The following is a 13354-nucleotide window of genomic DNA, read 5'->3' on the forward strand; positions in this document are numbered from 1 at the left end:
AATAAAAAAAATGTATTAAAACAAAAAGAGAAAGCAACAAGCGTTTCGAGAGACTCAAGCTTTCTAGGAACCAAAGATAGAAGAGTGAAGTGGTATATATCCGTTAACCCAGAGGCAGGGTAAGGAGGAGGACGAGATAGAGAGGTGGTATTCTCTTTCCAAGATTGATTCTGTTTTTACTAAGAAGAGGATGAGAGATGGAGAGAGAGAGAAAGAGAGATAGAGAAAGAGGGAGAGAGAGAGAGGAGAAAGATTGAGGGGAATAGGCGGAGATTCATTTTGGATTCAATCTGGGTTACTTCTCTCAGAGGAGAGGGTGAGGGAGGTAGAGGAAGGAGGACGGATGAGACAGAAGCTGCCATTTTGCCGCCATCAATACAGTACAGACAAGCAAGCACCAACTGTCTCTCACTTCCTCTTGCGCCAGACAGAGAGGGGAAGGGGAGAGGAGAGAGAGTCTCCAGTCTGGAGTAAAAGAGCAGAGAGCTTCACTGGTGGAGACTCTAAGAAATGGCTGGTTAAGCAGAGCTAAAAGTGGAAATAAACTTTTAAAAATCATGGATTTTTTGCGGCAGATCCAGATGGCAGAAGGATCAACGCGCCTGTGAAATAAACAACCCTGATAATCTATTCTGCAATAGTGCAGTTACAAGATGTTCACTGCATTTAAAATTTGTTCTGAGATCAGAGCAAGTGGTGGCATGATAACACTGCTCCGCTATACACTGAAACCAGGTCAGCTTAGTCTGATGGGAAGAGTAGTTTTGAAGCGAGAGGGGCAGTTTGTGCATTTATTGCCCACATGCCGTCAAGGACACGGACACACACACACACACATACACACACACACGCTCACTCACACACACCTATGTTCTCACTTAGGAGGACGTTGTATTGACTTACATTCATTCACATGAACCACAAACCAAGTCTTAAAGGAACAGCTCAACACTTTAAGAGACACACTTATTCTCTTTCTTGCTGAGAGTCAGATAAGAAAACTGACACCACTCTGTGTCTACAGTAAATATTTATCTAGAGCTAGTAGATGGTTAGCTTAACTCAGCATGAATACTGGAAACGGGGGGTAACAGTGAGTTTGACTCTGTCCAAACGTAACAAAATCAATCTAACAGTGCCCCTAACTCTCACACATAGTATCTTGTTTGTTTACTCTACACAACAACTGAAGCGTAAAAACAACAATTCCCTGTTTTTCGGGGGGTAATGTGCCAAACCATTTGTTGGTTGGGACCAGTTGCCAAGCAACCAGCAGAGACTTGGGCTACTATAGCATGTTAATTTGTGAGCTTTAGAGGTGTTGGTAGGTGGAATTTTTCTTTTTTACCTTCAGAGGGAGCAAGGCTAGCTGTTTCCCTCTGTTTCCAGTTTTTACACCAAGCTAAGCTAACCAGTTTCTGACTCCAGATTCATATTTAGCGTACAGACACGATAGTGGTCTTCTCATCTAATTCTCTGCAAGAAGTATGTCCCGAAAATTCGAACTATTCCTAAAACTCAATGGATCCAGCTTTTTGTCCACAAATGGGAGCTGGATCCCTATAAAGTGACAGCATGAACAAATGTTTGTCCCTGCAATGTGAGTAATACAAGTATACTCACACACACACACACACACACACACACACACACACACACACGCACACACACGAGTAATCACACACCATGTGTGAACGTGGTCTATGGACAATCCTGGGAGAAGAGAGCAGCAGGCAGGAGCAGAGATGCAGGCAGGCAGGGGACGAAGGGGTGGATTGGAGTGGGACGGAGAGACTGAGAGAGGGAGCGAAGGGTTGAAGGTCTAATTAATGGAAATGTAGGTTATTAGTCTCCTGATGAGGACACTGGCAGAGAATTAATTAACAATTATAATTAGCAAGATTGTTAGAGAGCAAAATGGTGTCAGCCTGCAAGATAAGAGTGAGCTAGCGTGCATAAGTGTGTGTGTGTGTGTGTTTGACTGAGGCCATCATTTTGTGTGTCTTTATTTAAGAAAAAAAAAAAAAAAAGCTGTTCGAACATGCCCTATCTGACAATGATATATGTCATTTCAGCATTAGTCATACAGAACCAGCAGCTGATTGGAAATGATAGCCGGCTTTCCCTCACACATACCATCACCAGACCTATCTCTACAGAACTGCCATTACTGTCTTCATTTTATGGCCCATAAGGCTCACACTCTTCATCGGTCTTATCTTGCACGAGTCATGTTCTTTTTCTGTTGTCACAAATAAATGAAGATGTCCTTGCATAGCGAGAGAAATGGAGAGAGAGGCATACAAAAATAGGAGCTGTAGACGATGTACTCCACAGTAATCAGTGAATTAAAAAACAAAGCACATAAATGGGTCACAATGCTTGCCCTCCATGCAGCGTGATGAGTAAGCACTTGTAGCTCTAAGGTGTCTGTATTGGTGTACGTTTTACATGCCTCTCGGAGCATGCTTTACAGTATTTGATCCCAGGCCATAAAAGCGAGCAGCTGTGCAGGCAGCCAGTGATACATTAAGGCTGTAAACCAAGAAGACGTACACACACAGCTATATGAAAAACACATAGATATAGTTTGGATGATTAAGAGCAGAGGGAAAATGCCATAAAACACAAATACAGGTCAAGATAAAGGGAAATATGCAGATGAAATCTGGCAAGAGAAAAATAAAGATTGATCAATGAGGAAGACATCCTGAAAACCACAAAATGTCTCTTATTTATTGCCATGTTTACAATAATCATTATTATATCACAGTACTGGAAACTGTTGCTACCATTTCTGATCATGAGCACTTTCTGTAGCCCACCCCCCTTCTCTTTCTCTCTCTCAGTCTACAGATGGCTATCTTATTATTTCTGACCATGGCTTAATGAAACAGAAAATTCTCCTCTGATGGAATCTTTTTTGGGGGAGCAATCAGCACTTCACCAATTACACGCATCCATTATCATCTAACGAGTGCTCACTTGCATCAAGCGCCAGCTTCAACCTGGCTGGCAGGCTGGTTGTCTGGCTGGTTGGCTGGCTGACTTTCTCCTCCAATGAAATTAAGGTAAATTGACTTGCCTAACTGTCTTTTGTGGAATCAGGGGAGAAGTGGTGTCTGAGGTAATCATATCTGCCTGTTAAATTTGTCTCTTCAGAACCAATTGGCTCTGTTTGCTTGTATTGGTTTTCTGTTGGGGTGTGCTTCTATTTGCTTTTTTAATGAAGAGAGGTCCGCTGTGTTTTTGGAAGAGAGCAGCAAACCCGCACGCCAGTCAGATGAGACATTTGGCAGGCGATTACGGCCCGTCGACATGGCCTACAAACTCTCAGTACTGAAGCAAATAAGCCTGCTCTCCATATTTATTTTACTGCTGACCTGCCTTGCACTGCAACAACAAATAGCACTAAAATGAAAAGCCATGCAGACAGATGAGAGACAGTTGTGTGAATTAAATCAGATCTGTAAGATAAATTTATGGATTTTGATTTGTGGATGGATCACACCACAAATATCTAAAGGAGGGTCTGTGGCCTAAGAATCTGAGGAATAGGCGTTATGTATTAATCTAACATTACATTACTTTGTACAGTCTTTCACTGGTTATGATGTTCCAGCAAGTCTTTATATATTACACCAGTTTAGCGTCAGGAATAATGTTTACACCACATAAAACATCAATGTACTGTATTTCATAATCTTCCACTATCGTCCAATATGTTGCTCTGGTATACTGTCTGCCTCTCACGGTTTCAAACTGCATTCATTCATATACTGCACAGTATGTGGAAGAAAATGAAAGTCTGCCGCTTGCTTGTAAAACCTGGCACATTATGTGAAAGTATATGACTCAGAAATGTCTTCAGTCTCTTTCAAGGGAAAATTTTAACAAGCTGTAAACACAACACTGGCAACACCTTTTAACTTGATATGGCAAACTTGTTTGAGCATATAGTTGCCTGCAACAGTAATGGAGGAGCATTAGCACTCCTGTAATCTATTAACATAAAAATATTGACTATAGTCATGTTTAAACCAGACAAGGACCACATCAATATCTCCTGATTTCAAATATTTTTCAAATTAAATAACAACAGAATTTGGTGTTATCTATCATGTCATTGTTTTTCATCTAACTACATTTTAAAAAATGCATTTGGCAGATCCTGTCTCCGCAGGGGTTGAGGTTGAGTTTGTGGCCTTGAGTGTAATGAGTTTGGGAGCATAGCCAAGCCAGTGGATCATCTACTAACATGAGCAAAACAGGCATGTGAGCTGAAACATATTACTATTCACAGTATGGACAAAATACTAACAAGAACTCAGAGCCTCAGCTGTGGGCTGCAAAACCTTTCTTACTGTTGCAGGGAGTAAGAGAAGGTTTTGAACAAAATGTGCTCAAGGGGAAGGATGAAAGCAGGAGGGCAGGAGATTCAGGGTAAGAGGGGTGATTGGATAATGAGGCAAGGGGAGAACAAGGTAAAGTCTGAGGATATCTTAATCTTCATCCCAGTTTTCTAGGATGAATTCCCTTTGGGCAGGTGGCATTACACATGCACACATACATGCTCTCTCTCTCTCTCTCTCTCTCTCTCTCTCTCTCTCTCTCTCTCTCTCTCTCTCTTTCATATACACACACACACACACTCACATAGAGGCAAACAAGGGTGTAGTATGAATAATTATTGTGTCCTAGATGTGGTCTGGTAAATGTTGCTCCAAATGTATTAGCTGTAGCATACAGCAAGTACATGCTTCTGTTGATGCTATCTTAAGGACTGCTAGCACAGAAAGCTACCAGTTCTTTCCACTTTACATTCTGACAAAAGGACAACAGACACAAACAAATTCTTAGGCATCAAAATACAAATATGACATGTAAATAAAAATACATAACAGTTATTAAAAGTACATTAGAGCTGAAATGATTAGCTGATTAATTACATTTAAATAATTAATCATTTGTTATTTTCCAAGCAAATATGCCAAATTTAATGATAGGATTTGTTGCTTTCCTGTTTTATATTATACTTTTTAGTTGTTGTTGCTGTTTTGTCTTGGATAATCTAAAAATAATTGATCTGATTAGTAAAAGACAAGCAATATTCAAGTGTTAGTGTCATCACATGTTAAAGTCCTGTTTCTTCCTGGGTATCACTAGGAAAAAATATTGTATGGACCACAGCATGAGCATAATGAGGTACAACAACAGAAAACACAAATGAATGACAATAAGTACACAAACGTGCTAACATACAAACACAGACATAAACACAAATGCAACAAAAGGCACACATTTGTGCACATATTTTCTCTGCCTCTCTCTCACATATATGTGCACATAAACAAAAACAGTGTGGTATCACCTGTGGGTCACTTAGCTCATTTGTCCCTGGTCATGGCCCAGTGTGACTCATGTGAAAATTGAGGAAGCACAAGATTGGCTGTGTAGCTAGAGGAAAAAAAAAATCATGAGATGAAAGGATGCTTGGGTGTTTTTTCAACTTCAGAGATCAAGCGATGAGTTGTAGAACCCTGCGGCGCTGCACACATGATGAAAGAGAACCAGCACTCTCTTTCCACATACTATATGTGTGCAAGTATAGTGTGTGTAGAGATACATGTAGATATAGTTATACAGTTGTTATTGATAAAGATAAATTGATTTCTTTTTTCAAACATACATGTGTGTAAGAAATTCAATAGTGTAAGCAAAAAAAAAAAAAAAAAAACAGACAGAAACCGTAGTAAAATTATCAGTAAAAGCTGGAGAAAGGGAAATCCACTGGGAGGACAGAATGATTTTAAGGATGGGATAACCAGATATAGAGTAAGGCAGAGCATAAATGAAACGACAGAGTCAGTCAGAGGAAATAAATTTGAAAGAAAATCAAAACAGAAGAGACGAAGAGAACCTGTTATTGGCAGAATACTGAGAAAGATGAACGGTAGGAGGTGCAGGAGCATGGGGCTACTGCACTGCATAGCAAGAGACGACGTTTATCGCACTAGATAGAGACAGAATGAGAGAGAGAGAGAGACAAAGATGGAAAGAGAGTGAGAGAAAGTGTTAAGCCCTGCACTGCAGACATGTGTTACAAATCCCCAGGGAGCCAGTGGCAGATCAGTACAGGATCAATCTGCTGCACCTCAGCAGGGACGCACTCCTTCCATTCCCACACACCGTTCATGAGTGTGTGCGTGTGTGTCATTGTAATGTATGTGTGTGAATGCCTGTGTGTGACCATGGAGTTGGAGCAGAAGTGACTGAGGACTAGAAGGAAGGAGGGAGGAGAGGGGAGGTAAAAGGAAAAAGATGAAGCAGGTGGGAGAAGGCAGGAGTTCAACAGAGATAGATAACTGTATAACTGTGCTCGGTTCAGATATTCATCAACAGGCCAGTCCAGACCATATATATTTCACAGTTTCAAGATAAAAGCATAGTTGAGCAGCATACACTAGATATAATGTATATTTAATCAAATAAAAATTTGTATGCCAGTATTTGATTTCCATAAAAGCTCCCAAAAGCAAACGGCATCGTTGCTGGCATCTAACTATAGCCAGCTCTAAGATAAATGACAGGACACAATGCAAGTGATAGAAATCCCACATGGGAGATCAAGGATCAGTTTATCCCCTGCACACTCCCATCATAGCCATTAGCGCAAAAAGCATAACACTGACCTCAGATCAGTGTTTGGGGACACCATGATCCAAACTGCCTGTAACTCAATCTTATTAGAGCGTTAAGTCATTACTGCATGTACACACAGAGGCCTCACAATGCAATTAGCCATTAGCCCATCACACTGACAAAGCATAGCTAATTAGCAGATCGCGGGCGCACAGGGAGCAGAACAAAACATATTTAATATCCCCATCAACACTCTTGCAGAATATCGTGTGTCAGGTACTGTTTAGATGTTTTTTCATGCTTGGTCGAGCACGATTTTAAAGAACCAAGTAGTATTTGCGAGTAAATTTAAAGCAGCTGTGAGAACTAGATAAAAGATTTTCCACAAAGGACAGTGACAGTTAAAACTATCTCAAGCTCAGTGTCATATATCTTTCTCTGTTTGCCAGCTGATATAATAACTTCTAACCACGAAGGCTAAAAACCCCAAAACAAACACAACAAAAACCACAGCGGGCTATCAGTGCAAATATCATTCCACACAGGTCAATGGATGACTACCCAGAGAGCCGCATCAGGGTCAGGTCTGTTTAAAATTCTGTTTTGATCAGCAAAAACACATCTGTTTGTTGTATTAGAAATAGAGCTGTTCGGGGGGGCTCGGACTTGGCCGCTGTTGGCTGAAGCTGAGAGTTGAGGCAGAGTGTGAGGTGTGGTGCACTCTTTGAGGGTGAAAGAAGCGGATCATGTTAGGTCAGCGCTGGCCAGATCAAAGCAAAACTCTGACAAGAACTGAGAAACCTCTGAGAAATATGTGCATGGACACACACACACACACACACACACACACACACACACACACACACACACACACACACACACACACACACACACACACACACACACACACAGGCAGAGAATGGCCTGTCAGAATGCCAAAGAAACTACTCTTTGAGCTCTCCATAAATTTACTTTGAAGGAGTTCTGACTGGGTAATAGCTAGTACTGTCAGACACAAGACAATACACACACTCACACACACACTGCACAAACACAATCTTAAAGCCCCTTATTTATAATCACATTCGTGACAAAAGAATTGGAAGGAAACACAGCACCACTGGCATTAATTAAAGAGAATCATATTTTATGAAGCAATTCTCAGGAAGTAAGTGCAGCACTGACCCTCCAGCCCCACCCCAGACAGACAATGTCAAATAAACTAACACATTTAAATTAGGGCATAGACCAGACCAGTCTGGGCTAGGAGCAACATCACCCTACTAGCAACCCGCCTTAGCAACCCGTAAGTAGGCCTGTAGTGTTGGCGAGGTTACTAGAGCAGAACTGGGCCTTGTACAATGCTGAAAACACACACGCTGGTTTCTGTGGGTATATGCGCCCTGTCACCGTGGTTGGATAAGCTTTACAGGGTGCAACATGCAGACCCTAGACCCAGTGAGTACAATGTGTGGTACTCCTGTATTTCCTTGATATAATTCATGGCCGATTCAGCCAATGAGGACCCTGTTTGAATTCTGGAGCACCACACGTATCGCTTCCCAGGTCTCGGGCCAATAGAGAGAGGGGATGAGGTTGAGGCTGTATCAGGATCTCTTGCAAACTCAGGTACTAGACTAGCCTGGCGCACACTGCACTAGGCTGGACTGGACTGTTGAATGCATACAATTTGACCAAACAGAAATCTGATAAATCAAAGCCGATTAGGACAACAAGGTAAATCAAAAGAGGAGCAACTCAGCAAAGTAAAACAAATTGAACCTGACCCCTCTAAACAGGAACTGATGGATCAGAACAGGCAGGACAGTGCAAAGCAGAGTGCAGGACTTTACAGCAAACTCATGAGACAGATAGCTCAAAACAAGCAGAACAGTCACTGTAAATGTACTTAACTTCCACAGATAACCAAATCTCTGAACCAAGTTTTACACAAAAGACTGAATTTTCAAGAAATGAGAGTGGCTACAGTGTGTGTGTATGTGTGTGTATGTGTGTGGTGTGCATTGTGTGAGTGTTTGTGAAGCCACATGTGTGCCTGTGTGGGATAATCAGACTACTTGAGGCGATGCTTTAGATTGCAGCTTAGTGAGGGCTAGAGGAAGATGAGGATCATTGGCTGAGTGATGTACGCATTGTGTGTTAAATATGCATGCACAGCAAAATGTGTGTGTGTTTTTCAGAAATAGCTGGACAGGGAAAACAGAGTGTGAAAGAGAGTACTACAGAGTCATGCTGCAGTGGACTTACACATGATTAGTGCACATGCAATACACATACATGTCATGTACCCTCTGCACATGAAACACACACATTCAATAGTAGAAATGCACAGTACAGAGACAGAAACACACTACTGTCCTGACTGGTTTCAGGCTATCCGTGATATGAAGCTTTTGGGACAACATGCAGGGCAGCATAAACTGATGATTCAAAGATTAGGTGATCAACACGATATCAACACTGTATCATAGCCACTTCAAGCCAAACCAGTCCAGTCTAGATCAGCATAGACAGCAGACACGTCACCACCATGCTGCCCCTCAGCACTCTTCCAAAGTCAGCTTTTAAATATTTCACCTCCCATTGATTAAGGTCAGGACTGAGCAGACGAGCACATACCAGATCTTTGACCAGTGCTTTGGGGAAAGTGAAGGACATTATGCTATATTACCCAGCAGGCACCAGGTGGTGGCGGTGCAGAGGACACCATGGCAACGCCATGAAAATGCCATGGCAACACCATAGCAACTGTGGCCTCATTTGCTCGCTGGTGGTGTGGTACAGCCCAGACTTGCTACAGTGGCATGGTCGTCAGATACACACTTCAGTCACATCAGTAATAGTAACATTGTTCATTAATTATTTCATCAATCAATTAATTGATCATCATCATCATCAACAATCAGTCAAAAGGAGCAAGAACACAGTATCTACTGGTCTCTGTTTTTTGCTAAGTGAAAGACAGAAGAATGAGCTGATTTAAAAAGAAAGTGAACAAAGAAAAAAGCAAAGGTCAATGGATGGGTTAATTAACAAAGTGATGTGATCACCACATGATAAAACTTTAAAAGAGGAGAGGTGGAGAATGTTCATAGCTTGCCAATGAAAAAAAACAGGAGAATGAACTGCAAAGGAGAACAAGAGAAAGAAAAAGAGACAGCAGACTGTGTGAGAGAAACATACTGATGTGTAAAAGCAGCGAGTGTCAAAAAGTAATGTTAGGTAGTACGAGAGGAGTGACAGACTGATAGCTATAGTAGATATAGATGAATAGAGAGTTTAGACTTTTACTTGTCTTTTTTGTCACAGGCACTAATGTCTTCACAGTCATATAGGAGGAATCGAAATTCAAAAATGATTTCAGTGTCTAGAATCGCTACAAAGCTAAAACATTTAAAACTATTTCATCTAACACTTCCTCCAAATATACCAAACTTAACTAATATATATATATACCTGTATGTATATATATGTATATATTTATTTGTACATATATATTTCTTTATAGATAAATGATAGAATTCAAATGATAATTGAATACAATAAAATATCTCAGTTAAATCACAGTATAACATGGTACATTCTCAAAAACATAGTATATTTTAATATATTCTTTTTTTCTCAGCATAAAATAAAATAAATAAAACAAAATTAGCCAGAGGGTTTTTAAGAGTCACTTCTGTTCATGCAGTCACAGACTTAAGTATTAGCGCCTCAATAGAAATCAATAATGCTCAATGACATACCAGGTTTAAGCCCTGTTGATTGGTTGAAAATGACTGTTCTACTACACAGGAAGCAGTCGAACTGTTGCCGTGGTTTCCACTGTCGGGGTGCAGAGTGGAGCGAGCTTACTACCTCACTGAAAGGTGGCCGCCCTGGGTCCTAAGCATTTGCTACAATTGAACTACACAACCCTCCCACCACAAATCTTTGAGATTTCATTCAGCTAAACATGCAATGATTCTGGAGTTTTCCAAAAGGATGGGTAACGGCAAAAGCATTTCTCTAAAAACAAAGACAGCTTGTTTTAAAAATTGCCCCACGCAGATCTAGAAAAAAGCAATCCATGTGCAGCTAAAAGGTACAGTCTGCCCTCATTGAAAGGCAAAGGAGTTAAAAGGGGAATTGAGAAGGTCAACTAACCCTTCGATCTGTGACGACATGCACAAACACAACGCGCAGTCCCTCACATAGCAGGGCAACCCCCAACCCCCCCTCCCGCCCCCCACCTTCTAGCCATTATCAACAGCATCCAAAAAGCTACAAAGTCTAAAAGTAAATGATCTTTTGCTACATCATGTCAAAGCTACATTCAACTACAATAGAAGAAGAGCTGGGCTGTGGCTGGTCTTAGTGTGAGAGATGAGGTGGATATGTTGACCTTATGAAAATGGAAAGTGTATGCATTGCAATGTTGGCAACATTGGCACAGTTTACACAGTAGATGGCTTTTGGCACAGCTCACAGAAGGTGCAATGCTACAGTCCACTACTCTCTCTTGAACACATAGCATTTTGTATTCATATTGGTCAGCCGGAGCCAGGTGCAGCGGACTTTAACTTATTTCTTACAATCACATCTGACCAAATTAGATGAAATTTAACTACCTATAAGAAAATCACTGAACATCTGGAACATCTGACTCTGGCTGAAACAAATGATCCAATTTTAAAATAGAGGAAAAACAATTACAATGTCTCAGATGCAAACAGATGTGCCATTGCATCCTTGTCACATTGAAGGTGGGAATATTGCTCAAAGTCAAACAGTCATCTGATAATCTTAATAACAGGAGTTATTACTGACTGCATTCAGTGAAGTCTCAGCTATTGTATGTGCACCTCAAATTGGAACGCAAAACATTCACAGTATATCATTCAGTCTTATTTGCCAAAAGGAAATGGTCGAAGTACAAGATAATTTCCTCAGCACAAGGGTCTGTGGTACTTTGTTATTCGAACCTTGGTTACAGTGAATTTTATTGTCCATAATAGCAACATGAGTTAACATCAACTGAATAGTTTTTAACATATCAGCAAAATATGTTATACCTGTAGATTGTGCAGTTACAACTGTGGCACACATGTCTGAGTAATACAATGAGGAATTGTGCTTCATATAATCCATCATCTACAAACTCTGCCAAGGTACAATATAGTAGTGTAATACAATAATATCCTAAGAGAGCTTTTACAATGCACTGCTCTTGGTTTCAATTCCCCTTACTTCCTCTGAATAAATCCTGACTGGCCACTTTCATAAAAGTAATAGTTCATAGCTTCATACCACTTCCTCTGTATCATGTAGCTACACTTATTAAACTCACCAGAAGCCTCTTGCACAATTGTCTCCAAAGCTTATTTGAATATTATGCAGCCATCTAGTGCCAATTACAGATATTGCACCAATCATCCCCTTGATCCACTTACATGATGGTGAATTACTGTATGCATGGCTCACATGCGGAAAGAAAAGATGGGGCTTTATCTACGAAAACTAATGGTGGAATTTTGGCACTGCTATTGAATCATTCCCACTTCCAACACTAGCCACATCCAGCCTCCTCCTTATTAAAACACTAACACAGTGAGAGAAATATACTGATAGAATAAAAAAGAGGGGATTGGGAGAAAAGTCTGAGTAAGAAAGAAAAGAAAAAACAGACATAAAAGAAAATCTGCTACATGTCTTTTTTGTTCTTATTGTCATTTCTCTTTTTAAAGTTCAGTTTTTTGTTCAAATACTTTGATAGTCAACTGTGTTCGAGTTCTGGTTGGACCAGAGGTGACATGACAAGCTCCAACAGGGAGGAGGAGAAGTGGTTCCTGTTCAATCTGATTGGTTAAAAGAGGTTCTAGTAAAACATGACATCACATAGATGGTCCTGGGGTAGAGCTAGATGGGTCTGATGGTGTCATGAAGTCAAAGGGCAAATAAACAGCACTGTCCTCGCTGCCCAGTGAAAGGTAGTCAGGCAGACAGAGTGCATGGGTGAGGTGACTGCATTGCTTTTCATATCAACTGATTTACGAAAGGGAAGAAGAGGGGGCAGTCTCTCCAACACCAAGAAGCAGTCCACCAATCCAGTTCAAAAGCCAACATCCAATGAGGACAGGGAGCCAGAGTCTATTGACCAAACACTGGCATCTTCCGGGAGAGGGTGGGTCTCTCCACATTCCACCGAGGTGTGTTCTCAAAGCCAGAGGGAGGGAGACGTTTTGAGCATATTTATATGTGTGTGTGTGTGTGTGTGTGTGTGTGTGTGTGTGTGTGTGTGTGTGTGTCTGTGTATCTGCTCGTGCATATGTGGGTTTGTGTGTACAAATATGACATCATTACTCACAGATTGGAGACTACTCTTATCCATAGTTGTGACTCGGGGAGGGGAGGAGAACCGAAGATGACATCACAAAGCTCAATTCTGAGCGGAGAAGAAGTTCTGGGGCTGCTGTCCTCGGTGATGCAGCCTCGCCTTCACTCTCGTCATCATGGGAACCATCCAAGCGGATGTAGCTCACCCTGGTGTGGCGTCTCACTGTCGCCCTCACTAGAACGCGCACAATGGAGCTGGTGGCGGTAGTGTTGCTCTCACACAAAGTTGTGTTAGCAATAGAACTACTTTCCATGTCAGTTCCCGCAGTGATGGTTGCTAATTGATTACCTATGGTCACCAAGGCAGCCGTATCTC

Source organism: Toxotes jaculatrix, chromosome 8 (assembly GCF_017976425.1).
Source record: "Toxotes jaculatrix isolate fToxJac2 chromosome 8, fToxJac2.pri, whole genome shotgun sequence".
NCBI classification, from domain to species: Eukaryota; Metazoa; Chordata; class Actinopteri; family Toxotidae; genus Toxotes; species Toxotes jaculatrix.